Source organism: Antechinus flavipes, chromosome 2, assembly GCF_016432865.1.
Source record: "Antechinus flavipes isolate AdamAnt ecotype Samford, QLD, Australia chromosome 2, AdamAnt_v2, whole genome shotgun sequence".
NCBI classification, from domain to species: Eukaryota; Metazoa; Chordata; class Mammalia; order Dasyuromorphia; family Dasyuridae; genus Antechinus; species Antechinus flavipes.
This window is the reverse complement of record NC_067399.1, coordinates 554,605,552-554,625,970: the sequence shown is the minus strand read 5'-3', so window position 1 is coordinate 554,625,970 and position 20,419 is coordinate 554,605,552. Positions and strand designations below refer to the sequence as shown.

The 20,419-nt window shown below is 33.4% G+C and overlaps 1 protein-coding gene across 2 annotated transcripts in view; it reads left to right on the top strand.

Moving 5' to 3' along the window:
* Positions 1-20,419, top strand: part of PGPEP1L (pyroglutamyl-peptidase I like) — a 93,966-nt gene that overhangs the window by 65,149 nt on the left and 8,398 nt on the right. The window lies entirely within an intron of this gene.

Here is a 20,419-nt window from a genome sequence, read left to right as displayed (position 1 = left end):
CTAAAGAGTCCTACTATGAGGTAGCTTCCAGTCTTGCTGACAAAAATCTCAGAAGACAGGTAGCACGATAAATAAACAGACAGGAGAGCATGAAGACATGAGATTAAGTTCTGCCTCAAATATTCCCTTATCAACCTTCAATATCTTCATCAGTAGAACAGGTGAGATAATAGTAATATCTACTTCATAGAACTGTTGTGAATTACAAATGAGAGAAACTATGTAAAGTACTTTGTGTACTCCAAAGAAATTAATAAATACTAGTAATGATGATGATGATCATCATCATCATTATCTGAGGGAGAAAAAAAATGAAAAGAAATAACAAGTCAAAAATAAGAACAATACTATCCATTAAAGAAAGGAAAAGTAAGAGTCTAGAGTAGATCTAACACCCAAATCATCAAAAATGCTTTGAGAATTTCCTGAAATTCTTAATATAGAATTTTGTATAGAGTGAGTTTTTAAATGGATTCAGAAAAATTCCTAGGCTAGTGATATTCAGCCCTGAGCATTCAGCCTTGGGGATGTTGTTGTGGACAGATAGTTGTGTGCTATGAATTTAGAGAAATGGTTCAAAGGAGATGTGAGGGATGAGGTCCCAAATGAAAAAAAACAAACAAACTTAAAAGTCTTGTCTTCCTCATCATCTAAGGAAAAAACTATTTAAAAGGTAATGACAAGATTTTTAAGATCAAGAAATAAAAATGGTAAAAATTAGATAATGAGAAAGAACCTGGAAGGTTGAACCTCATTGTTCTAGGCTCTTTTATCTTTTTTTAAATCATGATGCCTTTCTTTCCCTTTGTGATATTTACTATATGTAAGAGATAAGTGATCGATGGCAGAAAAGGTTAATGACATCAAAAGTCCTTCAATATGTCTTTTGTGTCTGTGTATAAATATGTAAATACATTCTTTATAAATGTATTTACATACATGTGTATATATGTACATTTATAGTGTAATAAATGATTCTGATAATTTTGATTATATGAAATACCATTAAGGCAATCACATGGGAGCTAAGGGTGAGCATGCGTGACAGAAGGACTTTTCTTACCCTCTCACTTCAGAGATATCAACTGTGATGACTAAGTGATGATTAAAAAGTTTTTAAATTGACAACCAAGCAAGAATTTCATGTATATGCTAGAGCTACAATCATTTCCCCTTGACTTTCTTCTTCTTGATGATGTAAAGTGTAAGAATGTCTCTCTGAGCTGCCTACAGAGATAGGTTGGGTAGATGGGGAGGGAGGGTCTACAATCCCTCTCCCCCATTGGAAACCTGTTCCTGTTAATGTCTTCTTTCCTGTGGTGCAAATCTCCTTATAAGAACTCAAAAAAACAAATGACACCTTCTTTTTTTCCTGGGCATCCAAGCATCAAAGTAAAGTCAGCCAGAGTGATTGTTGCAGCAATAGCAGCAAGAACTGACAAGCTAATGGGAAAAGAGTTGCCCATAGAGAGAAAGGCACTGGAAAGAAAGAACCCATATAATTGTTAGGACATTGTGTACATTGTGTAATGGAGGTGAACGTATAAAATGGCTAATCAGCAATCCTTGTAAAGAAACCATTTGCAAATATCTCAAACGAAGTGTGAATATTAGCCTCTCATTGACTATATGAGCAATAATAAGTTACTACATTCTGTTACAATAGTTGTATGATTATTTATTGCTTAGTGTGCCTTTTTCTGATTGGGAATAAACATATTTGATTCCATCCAAATCCATGATTCATATTTGTCCTTTGGGTACATTTTTTTTTGCTTTCCCCCTTTCTGAGAGGGACCTCTATACCAGAACCAAAAATAGAATTGCCCTGAAATTTCTGGAGTAGGGAGAATGAAGCACTTACTAGAGCTGAATCTAGATCTAGGCAAATCATAAGAGTGAGAGAGAAAGAGAGAGAGAGAGAGAGAGAGAGAGAGAGAGAGAGAGAGAGAGAGAGAGAGAGAGAGAGAGAATGAATAGATATGGGTACAGATCCCTAGCCCCTGTGATCTAACTTGTCATTATGCTAGAATCAGATAAAAAGTAAAAGATTTTGCATAAACAAATGCAGAAGAGAAACTTTTTTTGCATCAAATGCATCTGATCAATTTTGAAATTCAAATATATAATGTCTTCACATAATTATTTAAGACCAAGGGATAATTGCTAATTATTAGTGGTCAAAATTAATGAATGATTATTGAAATAAATAAAAAAAATATCCAAAACAACATAAAACAATTACTATTAATAAGAGACACAAGATGTAGTATGATATAGTAGCCTTGGAGTTAGGAAGACCCTAATTTAAGTCTGATATATCAACTCTATGATCAAGTCATTTAAATCTTCAATAAATTCTCAGTATCTCAAACAAATTTTTTGGATTTCAAATTAGATACAACTTATCAAGCTACATCAGAGAGAGAAAAAATGTAAATTAAAACAACTTTGAAGTTTCACTTTAAATAAATCAAATAGTCAAGAATGATGCAAGATGGATACAATCAATATTGCTAGTGTTGTAGGACAATAAACATACTAATACAATACTGTTGGCCCAGTAAAGGTATTACAGACCATAAACTCCATAAATATCGACCTATAATTTAGCCTTGACTCTTAGCACAATAATATTGTATTGTTATGTCAGGTGTATCTTGATCTGTCTCTATTTTAATTATTTTCCCCCTTTCCTCATCTGCCAGTGCTTGGACTGTCATAACATGCATCAATCTAGGAGTTTTTACAAAACACATATGGGTTTCTTTGCATATAATTTCAAGCCATAGGGCTAAATCTGTAGCAAAATAGGCAAATTAGTGTTAGATAATGAAAAGAATACTGGAAATGGGCTTCTGCAAGATATCTGAATGTGTTTAAGCCTAGTTCCCTTTATCACCTCAACATATCAAGAAATGAAACAAAGCAAAATAACAAGAGAAAAAATATGAAAATGAAAAGGAAAGAGATTTTTGAATGGAAAACTTGAGAGGGAAAAAAACAACAACAAAGAGATCAAAGAAATAAACAAACAAAAAGAGAAGTCTTAATACAATAAAGAAATTTGGTGGGTTAAAGGAATGAAAGGAGAAAAAAAACTCAAGAATAAAAAGGAAAAAATGGAAGTTGTGATAACTATATATAGACCATCATAAATTAGGATGAAACCATCACAAAACACTCAACATTTGTTGACAAGAATGGGAAAAGGAAAAAGAAAGGAGAGCCCTTAAAGAAGAAGAAATGTGACCAATGTGGATATGTTTTGCTTTCTTCCTTTCTTTTCCCCTTCTTTTTTAGTAGGTGAAGGGAAGTGAAATTTTAAAAGGAGAAAATTGTACATCTAAAAAATAATTTTAAAAAAAGACAGAGTTGATGTTTAATAACAGAAGTTTACAAATATTAACAAAGAAGTGGAGCCACTTAGAAATGAATCAAAGAGAAGGAACTCAAGATTGTACAAATATTGGCACAAAATCCAGAGTAAGTAGAATTGTCAGAAGATGTGAAGTTTCTACAAAACAAAGACCTTGAAGATTGAACACAGTAAAGCAATATAAGAATTTTTGGCCTACAAGATAAACATAATCAAACAAAATTCCTAACTGTTATATTTCAGAAAATTGTGTGAGAAAATTCCCTGGAAGCATAAGAATTAGAGGACAAAGTGTATTTTGATATATCATGAAATACTAGCAGAAAGAAACTCTTGGTTTAACTTATCCAGAAATACAATAGTTAGAAATGTAGACATTCGGTTCTGATTACATCATCTGTGTCCTTTCATTCAATTCCAATGACTCCCCATTAACTCCAAGATCAAATTAAAAATTTTCTATTTGACTTCTACAATTCTTCTTAATCTGTCCCCCTCCAACTTTTCCAGATTTTTTAGTTATTTCTACACATTCTCCTCTATTATTCTGTGATCCAGTGACATTGACCTCCTTACTTTTCCTTATTTTGGCACCTTTCCCTATCCCTTAAATTTTTACTAACTAACCTCAACTCCTAGAAGTTCTGAAGCTTAATGTTCAAGCAAAGTCTATTTTTTTACTTAAAATTTTTAAAAATATATTTTTATGTAAAACAAATATGAAATAGAAACAGAAACAGAAAAGAAAATACTGGCATGTGCATAGCAAAATTTGAGAAGATTCAAAATATTAAACATTTCTATTTCAAGAAAACATATATAATAAATACTATACATTATATTCATAACTGACCATCTTTCCTTTTTTTGTTTTCTTTTGTTTTCTGCTGTGTACTTTTTACTTTATTTTTTTTTCTCCCTTTGCTTCTCCTTATCTTTCCCAAGCAGACTACAGTTGAACATGGGTATATTTACATATGTACATAAGTATTTATATATGCACACATACATACATATATATAGATATCTGTAATCACACATATATATGCACATATACATTCATATATATCTATGTAAGGTTGTATTATGCTTGTTTGCCCTCTGTTTTGCTGGAGGTAGGTAACATCATCCTTTTTAGATTCAAGTGTTTTCATATTTTTCTGAATCTATCAACTCATTATGTCCTACACCACAGGTGTATTCCAACTTTAAACTATTTAATTATTTTAAATATTGTCTAAAATAATATTGATTAATATGGCTGACATACATATGTATTTTCCTTATTTTTGTCTTTTGTTTGAATGTATTTTAACTTTGTTTGAGAGCAATGATTACTACCCTTACTTTTTTTTCTAATAAATTCTACCCTGTCATTATGATGCTTTTATGTATCTCTTGTTTCCTATCCCTACTGACTCCTCTATTTTACTTCTACCCACTACCTTGACTTGCTTTTATTTAAACTATCCCACTCCCAAGGATCCCTCCTTTTGTAAAAGTCCCACTTTTCCCCTCCATTTTTATCCCATTCTCATTAATCTACTGACCCTTTTATATACCCTTATCCTATTCCCTTGCCCCTCTTATTCCTTAATAAATTTAGAAGACATTTATACTCTTCTAGATATATGAATTGTTCCCTTTTTAATCCATTTCCACTATGAGTAGGATTCCAGATCTACCAGCCCTCCTCTTTCATCTGATTCCTTTGTGTTAGTTCTTGATCTCACTCCTCATTCATATAACCTAATTACTCTTTATACCTTTTCCTATATGGTCTTGTACTCCAATCTTTCTTTTGAACTAGCCATACTTAATGACTGTCCTAGGTGTAGAATTTACATTTCACATATAAAGCACAAACAGTTGTCCTTATTGAATACTTTGAAATTAATCTATGATGTTTACCTGATATTTCTTTTGTATTTTATGTGTCAAAATTTCTACTAAGTTCAGGTCTTTTTGCAATAAAATGCTGAAAGCCTGATAATTTATTAAATGTCCTTTTAAAAAAATTCAGGATTATGCTTTATTTTGCTGGGTATGGTATTTTTGGCTGCAATCCTAGTTCTTTTGCTCCTTGATAAATAATGTTCTAAGACCTGTGGTCTTTTAAAGCAGTCATTGCTAGATCTTGTGTAATTCTAATTGTGGCTCGATTATATTGGAATTGTTTTTTCTTGTTTCTCATAATATTTTCTCTTTGATTTGGAGGTTTCAGAATTTAGTTATGATGTTCCTAAAAGGATTTCCTCATAGGATCTCTTTCAGATGATGATTGGTGTGGGGTTTTTCTATTTGTACTTTCACCTCTTTTTTTTTTTTTAACACCAGGATAGTTTTCTTTAATTATTATTATTATATCAAGATTCTTTTTTTAGTCATAGTTTTCATGTAGTCCAATTATTTTTATGTTTTCTCTTTTTGATTGTTCTCCAGATCTATTATTTTTCTTAAGAGAGGTTAAATTCTCTTTTATGCTTTCATTTTTTATATTTTGCTTTTATTATTTTTTTGTTCTCATAATTTTGTTGGCTTCCCCTTGCCCAATTCTTGTTTTCAAGTAATCATTGTCTTTCTGGATCTCCTTTCCAATTGGTTGACAAAATTTCAGTGTCCTAACATATAAAAGTAAAAGAAAGTGAAAAAATGAGGAATATAGCATGAAATAAAATAATAATTAGAAAATCTGAATAAAATAATCACAAAACCTGAAATTAAGTTAAATCCTAAGCAACTATTTAAATGACAATAAATTTTTTTAGAATAACCAACATAATGGATAAATCATTATTTGATTAAAAAGACTGGGTAAAAGAAGATCAAAATTGCTATAACAAAAAAAAAGAGGAGAATTCATATGAAATAGAAAAACTTTTTTAAGATCATTTCAAAATATTATACTTATTCAACTGTCAAGAAAACTGGAAACTTAAGTGAAATCAATAAATATTTACCAAAATGTAAACTATACACTAACAGTCAATAAATAAGCACTTATAAAGTATTTACTATATACCAGGCACAATAGAAAAGAGTTTTTAAACAATTTGGTCTCAAGGAGCAAAACAGAATGGATCATATATGAATTTTCAAAGGAAAAAGAAATAAAGTAAACCTCAATAGATCAGGTAGATTCACACGTAAATTTTGTCATTTAAAGGAAAAATAATTAACTCTATGCTATATAACTCATTTTTAAAATAGCAAGGAAAGGAAATAGCTTCCTTAACAAACTTCTTTTCTGAGACATACATGGTCCTGGTACCAAAAACAGGGAGAGAGAAGGCAAAGAAAGAAAACTATAGATAAACACCATTAATAAATACTGAATAAAATATAATAGAAAATAAAGAAACATATCCAAAAATGTTCTTCCATGACCAGACTGAAGTTATATTAGGAGTTCAAGAATGATCAACATTAAGAAAACTATTATAATTTAGCAAACAAATTAAAACATGAGAAAATTCATATTTACATTAATAATTATAGAACAAGTCTTAAGCAAAAAATAAGAATGTTCCTTAATTTCATTTTTAAAGTATTTATTTAAATTTAACAGCAATATTATTTGTAATGGAAAAGTACTAGAAAACTTTCATAATAAAATTATGAATAATGTAAGGATGGTTTAGTGGTTGTTGTTCTTTTTTTATGTTGGTACTAAAAATTCTAGCATTACTAAAGCAAAAGACAACAAGGAGAAATTAAATTAATAAACATGATAAAAAAGGAAACAACATGATCAATTTTCAATTAATCAATAAACACATTAACTGACACAAAATTAGAGTACTAGAACTAGAATAAGGAATATCTGAATTCAAATCTAGTCTTAGATGCTTACTATCTGGGTGCTCAGGGCAAGTCACTTCACCCTGTTTGCCTTGGTTTCCTCAACTGTAAAAATTAGCTGAAGAAGGAAATAGCAAATACTCCACTATCTTTGCTAAACAAAACAAACAAACAAACAAACAAAAATGGATTCACAGACATCAGATATGACTGAAATAAAACTGAATAACAACAACAATATCATATGCCAAATTCTTTTGTAAGTTTATAGACCAAAAACATGTCCTTCTCTCAAGGATCTTATTTATATTTTAGTGGAGGAAACAATATTTACATAAATAAAGAGAGAATATCAGGAAAGGCTTCTTTTTGAATATGGACCTTAGGTTTTTAGAAGAAAAAAAAAGCAATCAAACACATAGGAGTGAGGAGGAAGTGCATTCCAAGCAAGTGGCCAATATAAAGTGAAATTAAGTGTCTGTTTGTGAGGAACATCAAGAAAGCCCATCTGACTAGACTATAGAGTACAGGAAAGTTGGGGCCAGATGAGAATGGGCTTTGTAAGCAAAACAATGAAATTTCTATTTGATTTTAAGGCAAGAGAGAACTACTGGGTTCACTGAGTAGATAGGGAAATGAGGGAGTGACATGACCAAATCTGTATTTTAGAATAATCACTTTGGCAACTAAATGGAGGAAGAGCAATTATAAGACTATTGTAACAGTTCAGGGAAAAAGACATGAGGCAAGGGTTGAGACTGTGTGACTAGAGAGAAAGTGAGAGTTGCAAGAGGTATTATAAAAGTAGAAATGGCAAGATTTGGCAAAAACAAAACAAAACAAAACAACAACAACAACAAAAAAAACCTGGATATATAAGGCATGAGAAAACAAATCTTGATTTTTAATCAATCAAGACCCTGAGAGATTAAATGTCATGTCCAAGGTCAGTATATGCTAGGGTATACACAACCCAAAATTAAACAGTCCCATAGAAATTAAGAGTAATGCTGAAGTTGTGTACTTTGATGACTAAAAGGACATTGGTTATAGATCATGTTTGGAAAAGAGTTATTTTTTGCGGGGAGGGGGAGGTAACAAGTACAATTTTTGATATATTGAATTTAAGATTTCTAATGGATACCCAATTTGAAATTTCCAATAGACAAATGTAATTTCATGATTGGAGTTGAGAAAAGATATTGAAGCTACATTTATATATTTTGGGTTCATCTACATAGAGATAATTGAATCCATGAGAGCTGATGAGATTATGAAGTGAGAGCGGATAGAGAAAGAAGATAAAAGGATTCAGGACAAAGCCTTGGGGATTTGTACAATTAAGAGTTGTGATATAGAACTTGAATCACTAAAAGAAATAGAGAATGAGGCAGCAGAGAGACATCATAATTAACTCATTCTTTCACTATCTCACACATACACACACATACCATATTCAATCAGTTGTCAAATCCTGTCATTTCTATCTTTTATTGTATTTCTTGCATCCCCTTCTCTTTTCTGATATTGAAACTTCCCTTACACCTGTACAAATTACAAATGCCTACTACTTGGTCTTCCAGCCTTTTCTTCCTACTCAGATTCATCTTCCACTCTTCTGTCAAATTCATCTTTCCAAAATGCAGGTCCAACCATATCACCCCTCTCCATTCAGTTGACTTCAGTGATTCCCTAATACCTCCAATTCAATGAAATCTTTATTTGGCTTCTAAATTCCTTTCTAACCTGCCCCTCTTTTACTTTTCCAGACTTGTTATAGATAGTCTTTTTTTTTTCTTACAGATACTCTTACACATTCCCTTCCATATGCTCTGTAATTCAATGACATTAACCTCCTTGTTATTTCTCATACTTGATATTCATCCTCATTCCCTGAATTTTCATTGGATATTCTCAGCTCCTGGAATTCCCTCTTCATCTTTGCTTTCTAGCTCACTCGGCTTCTTTCAAATTTCTTTAAAATCTTAGCTTTGCAAAAACTCTTTCCAAGTTGTCCTTAATTCAATCCAATAAACATTTATTAAGCATCTACTACGTGTCAAGTACTGTGCTAAGTTCTGGGGATAAATTTTTTTTTAAAAGACTGTTACTGCTGAAGGGATTTACAATCTAAGGAAGGAGGGCAATATGCAAAAGGAATCTGTCAGATTGTGGGGATGATTATAGCATCTACTTCATTAGGCTCCTCTAAGGATGAAATAAAATAATGTATGTAAAATAATAAGAACTAGCATTTATATTACACTTCAAAGTTTGTAAAGTGCATTATATAATGTTATTTCATTTGATCTTCACAACAACCATATATGATAAATATTATTATTCCAATAATTATTTCAATTATCCAGATGAAGAAACTGAGACTGAGAGGTTTTTGCAATCTTAAGGTACTATAAATGTCTTAAACCTTCAACAATCCTTTGAAAAATTGTTCAAATCACACAAAGTAGAAAAATAAAAGCAACCCTGATGTTATTTATGTCACACCCATGAAATTAGCGAAAAAATAAAATAAAATATGGGAAAATTCAATGTTGGAGAGGCTGTGGGAAGAAAGGCATTCTCTGCTGGTAGAGTTGATGGTTCAATTGTTTTTGAATATATTTGCAATTATATAAGAAAAATTGCTAAACTGTTCATACTCTGTGACCCAGAAATCCCACTACTGAGATTATATTCCAAGGAGGTTAATAAAAACAAGACTCATAATGAACAAAAGTATTTATAACATCATTATTTGTAGTTACAAAAAGCTGGAGGAAAAATATGTCCAATGACTGGGGTATAGCTAAACAAACCATGGAATTTGAAAGGAATGGAATGACAGTATAAGAAATTATAATATGAAGAATTTAGAAAAAGATTCAAGGATTTAAAGTAAATAGAATTGAAGAAAGCAGAGCCAAGAGAATAAAGTATCTAAATACAAAAATGTAAATAACAATACTAAAATACAACAAAACTCTTATTAAGTATAATGGATAACAGCAGCATCATTCCGCTGATTTCTAATATTCTTTTTTTTTTTAAATAAAGAACAAGTTATAGTTCTCTAGAGGGAGATGGAGCCAGGATGGTGGAGTAAAGGCAGGAACAAAGAGTAAATTACAAAGTGAAAATTGACAAGTACTATCAGTAACAATCAATCTAGATTGTTTTGTATTAAATGATATTACATAGGTAAAATTCTTTGCAAATCTTCGAGTGTTTTATAAGTTATTATTTTACTTCACTATTTTCAGTGGTAGATTTTGTAGAAATGGAAGAGGCTGTTTATTTATCAGATGTTGAGTCAAAACTAAATGGATTTGAGGCAGCTAGATGGTGCAGTAAATAGAGCATCAGTTCTACATACAGTACAAATCCAGTCTCAGACACTTATCATTTACTAGCTATGTGACTCTGGGCAAGTCACTAAACCCCAATTGCCTGGAGCAAAAAACAAACAAACCAAAAAAAAAAAAATTTAATGAACTTTGAGTATAATTTTGGAGGGTAGGGATAGAATGTTTAGTGGGAAGCATTTATCATGTCAAAACATAGGCTGGTAGGCTTGGAATCAACTAGGCTGGATTCATATGCCATTTCTGACATTTCTTAGTTATATGACCCTAAACAAGTCATGATGAGCTCTTTCTGAGCCTCAGTTTTTTTCATCTGCAAAATAGAAATAAACCAAGTAAAATCATTGTAATAATCATACAAGCTAACTTATGTAAAACACTTTAAACCTTAATGTACCATTTAACTGTCAGAAAATTCTCATATGCATAAAAAGTATGGTCATCTAGATAGATGATTTCATGAATTTGGGGGATTTTTATTTTCTTATTGAGTTGGAAGTGTTTAAAGTATCCAAAATACCCTCCAAACATATTTAACACACAATTCTGCATCCCTCATTGCATCCCAAACCTATAAACATGGGTATGGTGTCTTATTAGACTGGGAATGAAAAACAACCATTACTCTTTTCTCACTTTCACAATCAAATTTTCTGAAAGTACTATATAGATTCATTATCTTCATTTCCTCATATTCCTTCTACTTTTCCTTTTTTTCTGATTTAATTTCCAGACCCTCTACTTGATTGAAACTAAAATCACTAATCTTTTCTTAGCTATCTTTCATGAACCCATTTAGGGTTTTTTCTGCAAAAATCCTAGAATGTTTTGCCATTTCCTTCTCCAGTTCATTTTACAGTTGAGAAAACTATAGACAAATTAAATGACTTGGCTAGGGTCACAAAACTAGCAAAATCTGAGGTCACATTTGAACCCAGGAATTCCTGCCTCTCAGCCCTGGGCCCCAATCTCTTTGGCATGTAGAACTATGAATTACATCATAGTTACTTGGCTGTTTAGTTTGCCTAATATAGAGGCCTTCTCCATCTATCTTTTCCATTTCATTTTCAAATGAAAGCTCAGATGTGAAAGATACCAAATATATATTTGCCATTCTTTGTAAGATATACTTCATCTCTAATCAGAAGCTTGTTATTCCTACATATTAAATCATTCCTAAACACCTTCTCCTTGCCAGCTGCTTACATCCCAACTATATAGTTTTCTTTTTATTATTTATTTCAAGCTTTTAATTTTTAAAACATATTCATGAATAATTTTTCAACATTGACCCTTGCAAAACCTTGTGTTCCAAATTTTCCTCCCCTCCCCTAGATGGCAAGTGATCCAATATATGTTACATATGTTATAATATATGTTAAATCCAATATATGCAGCAATATCTTATTGCACAAGAAAAATTAGATCAAAAGTGAAAAAAATGAGAAAGAAAACAAAATGCAAGCAAACAACAACAAAAAGAGTGAAAATGCTATGTTATGATCCACATTCAGTTCCCACAATTCTCTCTCTGGGTACAGATGGCTGTCTCATCACAAAATCATTGGAACTGGACTCAATTATCTTATTCCAACACTATATTTTTTCTTTTGCATCCCTTGCCTTTAATGAGCAGCACTGATGGCAACATTACCTCTGTCCAGATGATTTTTTATTTCTTGTTTAAGATGCCCATACATGTATTTAAAAGTGAGAAAACTGAGGGCTGGAAAGGTAAAATGATTTAACCAGTATACTTGTAGCTAGTCAGTAATAGAACCAGGAGTATCTGCTAAGCATCCATGTTACAATTAAATTAGAATTAAGAGCTATCCCTCTTTCCTTTTTATTGTTCAGTCATTTTCAATCATGTCCAACTCCCTGTGTTCCCATTTGGTGTTGTCTTAGCAAAGATATTAGAGTGATTTGCCATTTCCTTCTTCAGGTCATTTTACAGATAAGGAAACTGAAGCAGACTTGCCCAGAGTCACACAGCTAGTAACTGAGACTAGATTTGAATTCAGGAAAGTGAGTCTTGCTGACTCCAGACGTTCTGTGTTTTATGGCATTCTCTAGCTGTACACTTCTCTTGTTCCCTCCTTTAAGAATCAAGCAGCAGTGTAGTCAGAACCTCCCGCATGAACATTTTTCATGGGTCTTATACCAATAGTGAATGCTGTAAAATTTGCATTTGGCACACTCTAGCCAGAGTTCCTCTGAGACTGGCAGGATTTCATTCTCAGGCATAGAAGATGTAGTTAGGAAAAGTGTCAGATGACCACATACATAGACCTAATGTCATCACTGTCTGAGTGGCAGGCATTTGTTGAGTTATGTAACCAGCACTGTTCTGGTTTGCATTTGTAGATTTTACTGTTTTACAATCTAATTAGAAGACAAAATATGTACATAAAACAATTAGAGATTGGTTAAAGGCAATACATCATAATAAGAGTTTATATTTTTGTAGTGGCTTAGGTATTTATAAAACATTTTCCTCACATCTACTCTGTGAAATAGATAGGACAAGGATGGTTGTTATTCCCATCGAAAGAAAACTGAGACTCATTAGACTTAAGTAACTTGAACCCAGCTTTTTTTTTCTTGAGAAAGAATGAAGTTATTTACTTTTTTACCCACTTCATAAAAAAAACCCTGAACTACCATCCTGCTCATTCATTTTCCCTCTACCAAAAAATCTAAATACTCACAGTCATAACCTGTATATTCTGTAACTGAGGCAAACTGAAAAGGATTAGGTTTATCTGTATTGTGACAATATGGGAAGGGAAGAAGCTAAGGAGAAAACACCCTCAAGGTGAGACAAAACACCTCTACAAGGCATTCATGGCAGCAGTGATACTACTGTTGGAAGCTTATCCTTTTTATCTTCACAATATCTCTCATATGAACATTCTCTCTCTGCCCTTCTTCCAATCCCTGAAGAGGTCTTTTTGTCATTTCTTGCATAAACTATTACAACAGTCTTCAAACTGATCTCTTTGCTTTAAGTCTCTTCCCATTTCAATTTATTCACTAATCATCTGTTGAAGTAATTTTCCTAAAGAGCAAGTCTAATATATCACTCTCTACTTCAGTAAACTTCTATGATTCCTTATACCCTTCAGCATATAATTTCCTTTGTTGAACATTTAAGACTCTTCCTAAGATTTATATAAACTGATGCAAAGTGAAGTGAACAGAACCAGGAGAACACTATACATAGCAACAGCAATATTATACAATGATTAACTGTGAAGGACTTAGCTATTCTCAACAATATAGTAATCCAAAACTATTTCAAAGGACTTATGATGAAAAATGTGAGAAAGAAATGGTGGAGTCTGAATATAGATAAAAGCACACTTTTAAAAAAATCTCTTTAATTTTTTTTATTTGTTTTTTATTTTGTTTTTGGTCTGTGTTGTCTTTAGTAACATGGCTAATATGGAAATATTGCATGACTACACATATATAATTTACAGGAAGAGAGAGAGAATTTGGAAGTCAAATTTTTAAAATATTAAATGTTTAAAATTATTACATGTTGACCAATATCTCACATGATATACTAAGATAATGCCTAAATGGGTGCATGAGTTAGATGTAAAGGGGGACACCATAAGCCAATAAAAGAGCACATAATAGTCTTCTTGTCAGACTTATGGGAAGGAGAAACAATGCTGATCAAATAAGAGACAAGGAACATTATGAAATATGTAATTTTGATTATATTAAATTAAAAAAAATTTACAAACAGAACCAATGTAACCAAGATTAGAAGGAAAGCAGAAAAGAGGGATATAGTCTTGTCAAATTTATAAGAATACAAGCCATTCACCAATAGATAAATGAGCAAAGGATATGAATAGGCAGTTTTCAGATGAAGCAATCAAAGCTGTCTATAGGTATATGAAGAATTGCTCTAAATCACCTTTGATTAGAGAACTGCAAATAAAAACAACTCTAAGATACAACCTCACACTTAACAGATTGGCCAATGTGACAAAATAGGAAAGTGATAAATAGAGAGAATGTGGGAAAATTGGGGTATTAATGTACTGTTGGTAGAGTTTTGAATTGATCCAACCAGTCTGGAGAACGATTTGGAACTATGCCCAAAGGATTATCGAACTGGGCATACCCTTTGTCACAGCAATGTCTCTACTGAATCTTTATCCCTAAGACATCATATGTGCACAGAAGTATTTACAGCAGCTCTTTTTGTGGTAGCAAAGAATTGGAAATTGAAGGGGATGCCCATCAATTGGGGAATGGCTGAACAAACTGTGGTATTTGAATGCAATGAACTATTATTGTGCAATAAGAAATGATGAACAGCCAAATTTCAGGAAAACCTGGAAAGACTTGTACAAACGGATGCAAAGCAAAAGAGCAGATCCAGAAAAACATTGTACACAACATCAGCAATATCGTGTGATGATCAACTATTAATAACTCGGCTCTTCTCAGCAATACAATGATCCAAGACAAGTACAAAGGATTCACAAAGGAAAATGCTCTCCAAATCCAGATAAAGAAATGATGGACTCAGATTACAGATTGAAGCATATTTCTTTCAATTATTTTATTCTTTCTCATGTTTTTTTTTCTTTTGATTTGTTTCTTCTTTCACAACTATGAGTAATATGGAAATGTTTTACATGATAGCACGTTTATAAACTAGATCAAACTGCCTATTTTCTTCAGTGGAAGGAGGAAGGGAGGGAGAAAACTTTGGAATTCAAATGAGTCTGGGGGAAAAATACTATTATCTTAAAAATGCACAACAAATAAATATTACATGTAATTTAAATATATGTGCACATATAAATAAATAGATATAACAAATTTCACTTAGAAAAAATTTTTTAAAGATTTCATACCCTGCCCCCTTTTACTTTTACTCCTTTATACATACTTAACAATCCAAGTACACTGGACTACTTAATTTTTCTCACACAAAACTCCAACGCCAGACTCTGAGCTTTTGCATGGCAGTCTCCCAGTGTCTGGAAAGCTCTCCTTCCTTACCTCCATCTCTTAGTCTTCCTGGCTTTCTCCAATCTTAACTTTTTCAGGAAGCCTTTCTTAGGCCTTCTAGCCACTAATGCCTTCCCCTCTCAGATAACCTTCCATCCACTCTCTCTCTATATATACATATTCTGTATGTATGTATTGTTTATATGTTGCCTTCTTCATTAGACTGTAGTCCCTTGAGGTCTGGAGCTTGCACATAGCAAGGACTTAATAAATAATTGTTGATTAATATTGACTAACTTCAGGACTTGATAGGACCTTATATAACCTATATGGCAATTTGTTGTGGGTGGGGAAGGTGAGATTAGTTATAGGAAGCAATTATAGATGGACAAATAAGATGGGATCAAAGCAGCAGAAAACTTCTCCTAAGTCACTCTAGGGCAGTGGTTCTCAAAGTATGGTCTAAAGAATCCTGGGGATCTCTGAAACCCTTTTAGAGGGTCTACAAATTCAAAAATAGTTTTTATTTCCAATATGGTAAATGTCTATAAATATAATCCAGATAAACAAAAACACTTTAGAGAGATCCTCAATAATTTTTAGTAGGATAAAGATACTGAAAACAAAGTTTGAGAACCACTGCTCTAGGGTTTCTAATGCCATTAAGGTAGCACCATAATTAGTGATGATGCTGTTGCTTTGGCTCAAGTAAAGAGACAGTCAGAACTCTCCCACTGCCATTGTAGGGTGAAAATTTCAGTGGAAGATGAGGGAGGAGAAATGGTATAAGAGGCAAAGAGAAGAAATGATAAATGGAATTACATTAAATCAATGCCAAGGGAATGTGGACTCCTAATGCACAGGAAAAAATAAAACTACTACATCTTTTCGTCAATTATGGTCTGCTTTGATACTCAGATTTTTTTCTTCTAGAAATTTAGATCTTTTCCTTTCTAGAAGGGTGGGTGAAAGGAGTCACCAAACTCGAACTCCAAAATGACAACCAGCAATATTTCTAGAATCTTGAGTTTTAAACGGAGAATTCTTATACAGAGTGTATGATGGGGGTGGCGCAGCAGCGGGTAGTGGGTGGTGGTGGGGATGGAGTGGGGAAGGAGGAGTGTACTGTGGTGGGAAATAAAATGCTAATTGTGAACCAGCCTGGACTGTTCTTTATTTATTTGTCAAAGCTAGAAACAGAATTGCATTCTTAAGTGAAGATGATGCAATGATCAATCACAGCCGGACCGTGCTCTGCGGGAGAAAGACTGGCCCTGTTCTCTGGATTTGTTTACTTCCCATGGGCATTGTTTTCTTGCCTGTGTCAGATAGCTTATTGAGCACAGCTAATCAATGTTTCCGCTGACAAGAAAATTGGAACCGTTATTCAGGAAGCAGCATTCAAAGGCAGATTTCCCAGTTAAGTACTATTTGGTGCTGGGATCCATGCCTATAGAGTAGCTCTGTGAAAATGGCCTGAAACTACCTGGATGCAACAGGTCTTAGAAACTATTCCTGTCTCAACATGGCAGGTGCTAGGAACACATGTTTTCAGGCAGTTCTTTAGATTCTGGAGCCTGGGGGCCAAGGAGTCAAATGCAGAGCTCTGTCTTTTAAAGGCTATCTTCTGAGGTTCTATGGGGAACTCTCTCCCTTGAATGTTAAAACTTTGAAGACTGTTTTTCAAGTCTGGGCTCACATCAGGTCTTGAATGCCCAGGACAAAAAGGGATGGGAACAAAACCTGCAATTGTCTTGCAAAGGGAGTCCCAGGCAAGGAAACTTGCTTTGCCAATTCAGGTCAGCACCTTCTCTGCAATTTAAAAGCACTAGAGAACTGCTAGAGCATGGAAAGTCAAATGACATACCTGATTTCATACAGTCAGAATCAGAATTTGAACTCAATTCTTCCTGGCTTCAAGATAAATGTTCTAGCCACAACTATATGTTCTTTCTAGGACAGTTACATTGGTGACATAGAAGGCACATACCCTAAAAGAACAGAAAAATTACAGAAAAAATTAAGCATAAGAGCCAATCTCATCATTCCAGGAGAGAATTTAAATCCTTACCTAATGAGAAATATCACATGGGATGGATCAACCTGTTCTTGGTAATATCCCTGAAAGGAAAACATACATTTTACTTCTAAGTATTGGTGCTGAAAAAAACCTTCTGTGTATCCTGCCACATCATTGGAAACATTTAAAAGGATAGCACTCACAAATCGCCTATAACTCTCTACTTCTTTCTCTTTGTCAGGCTCCCCCTCTTCCTGACTCCATATTTTTTTCAAGTACTTGCCATTTTGGCCATCTAAACAATACAATAATAGAATGTCAAGATGACCAGGTCAGTTTAGACATCTATCCAACTGAACCTGATCATTTAAAAGTTAAATCCACATAGGAGCAGAAGAATAATTTTCCCCTTTATCATTCCAACCCAAATAGAGTTGTTTCCACATAATGGAAACCTGGAATTTTTTCTTCCATGTCATGCCATAACAGTACCATACACCCTAAGGATGATGGGGGAAGAATTATTGAATGAATAAAAAATATGATTCAAAATGAGAAAGAAAAGGAAAAAAAGGCTGGTCCTTAGACTGAAATCATTTCAATTCCTCCTGAAGAAAATCAAATTTGGCCTTATCATCTCCTTTCTAAATTACTCAGCAGAATTTTGTACAAGATGCAAAGAGCTCTTATGAAAGATCCAGAAGTTTCCAGAAAAAGCTGAAGCTCAGATTTGGACAGGAAAAATAGCTCCCTCTTATATACACAGTCACTTCAGGAGTCCAGGGTGAGGGCACTGACTGGTACTCCTCTCTCTGTGACCATAGGCAAGTGTCTGTCTCTGAGACTCCATTTTTAATGTGGAAAATAAGAAAATTGGGCTAGATCTCTAAAGACCCCTCCAGCTCTAGATTGAGATTATAATAAAATAATGCATCAAGGACCTAATTGTAATCTCTTCCTTTTTCACCGATAACAAAGATCTTAACCTTTGAATTTCTATTCTTATGATTCATGTTCCATGACAAACAGGCATGTTATCAGTGTACTCACTAGGAATAAAATATTCCCAATTAGCCAAGGCATTCAGATGAAAAAAATCCCTATTAACTACAAAGATTTTCAAATTCCAGGCACAGTCACCTGAAATACACTGTAACAATTTAAAGCAGCTTTGTTCTCAGGTATAGGGAGAAGACTTGCCCTTCTAAGGGATGGTATCTAGTTCATTCCACAATCAATAACAATAATTATTCAGCCTTCATTTTGTTAAGTCTTTAGAATCCCTGGCTTCTCTATTTCTAGTCATATGAAAAAGTGCTCCAAATCACTATTGAGAAATGCAAATTAAGACAACTCTGAGATACTACTACACACCTCTAAGACTGGCTAAAATAACAGGAAAAGACAAGGATGAATGTTGGAGGGGATGTGGGAAAACTGGGACACTGATACCTTGTTGGTGAAATTGTGAAAGAGCCAACCATTCTGGAATTTGGAACTCAAATTCTCAAAAAGTTATTAAATTGTGCATACCCTTTGACCCAGCAGTGTTTCTACTGGGCTTATATCCCAAAGAGATCTTAAAGGAAGGAAAGGGACCCACATGTGCAAAAATGTTTGTGGCAGCCCTCTTTGTAGAGGCAAGGAAGTGGAAACTGAGTAGATGCCCATCAATTGGAGAATGGCTGAATAAATTGTGGCATATGAATGTTATGGAATATCATTGTTCTGTAAGAAATGACCAGCAGAATGATTTTGGAGAGGCTTGGAGAGACTTACATGAACAGATGCTGAGTGAAATGAGCAGAACCAGGAGACCACTGTACACAGCAATAAGAAGACTATATGATGATCAATCCTAATGGATGTGGCTCTCTTCAACAATAAGATGATTCAAACCAGTTCTAATTATTCCATAACGAAGAGAGCCATCTACCTCCAGAGAAAGAACTATGGGAACTGAGTGTGGACCACAACATAGCATTTTCACTCTTTCTATTATTGTTTGCTTGCATTTTTATTTTTCTTCTCAGGTTTTTTTTTCTTTCTAGATCTGATTTGTGTGTGTGTGTGTGTGTGCAGCAAGATAACTGTATAAATATGTATATTTATATTGCATTTAACATATATTTTAACATATTTAACATGTATTGGACTACCTGACATCTATGGGGGGAAGGAGGGGAAAATTTGGAACAGAAGATTTTACAAGGGTCAATGTTGAAAAAAATTACCCATGCATATGTTTTGTAAATAAAAAGCTATTAAGGAAAAAAAAAAAGAATCCCTGGCTTCCTTCAAAGCTTCACTAGAGGGCTATCATCTATCTCCTAGCAGAGGTCTTTCCTGATTCCCTCAGTTGTCATGTTCTTCCTCCAATATTACTTTGTATATGTATTTATTTTTATATAAAGATGTTCTCATCTTCCTGATCTAGCCTCAGATTCTTACTAGCTATGTGAGTTTGGGCAAGCCATTTGATCCCATTTGCTTCAGTTTATTCTTCTGTAAAATGAGCTAGAGAAGGAAATAGCAAACCATGACAGTATCTTTGTCCTAGAAATCCCCAAATGGGGTGATGAAGAATCAAATATACTAAACAACAATAGCAGTTTTGGGAAAGTTTTAGAATGGAAATTGTGAGTGAAGAAAAGAGGGTAGATGAGATGGCATGATGGCTAAATCAATAGGAGTTGGCAATTGATTAGATAGAGGGGGTGACATGGAAAATAGGGAAAAAGTCAGGGATTATTGAGACTATAAACTTGAGTGATTGGGAATATAGTAGAATTCTCAATAGGAAAAGGGGACCTTTAGGGAGGAGTGGAGCTTGAGGAAAGTTTTGTTTTGACTATGGAGATGTTGAAATGC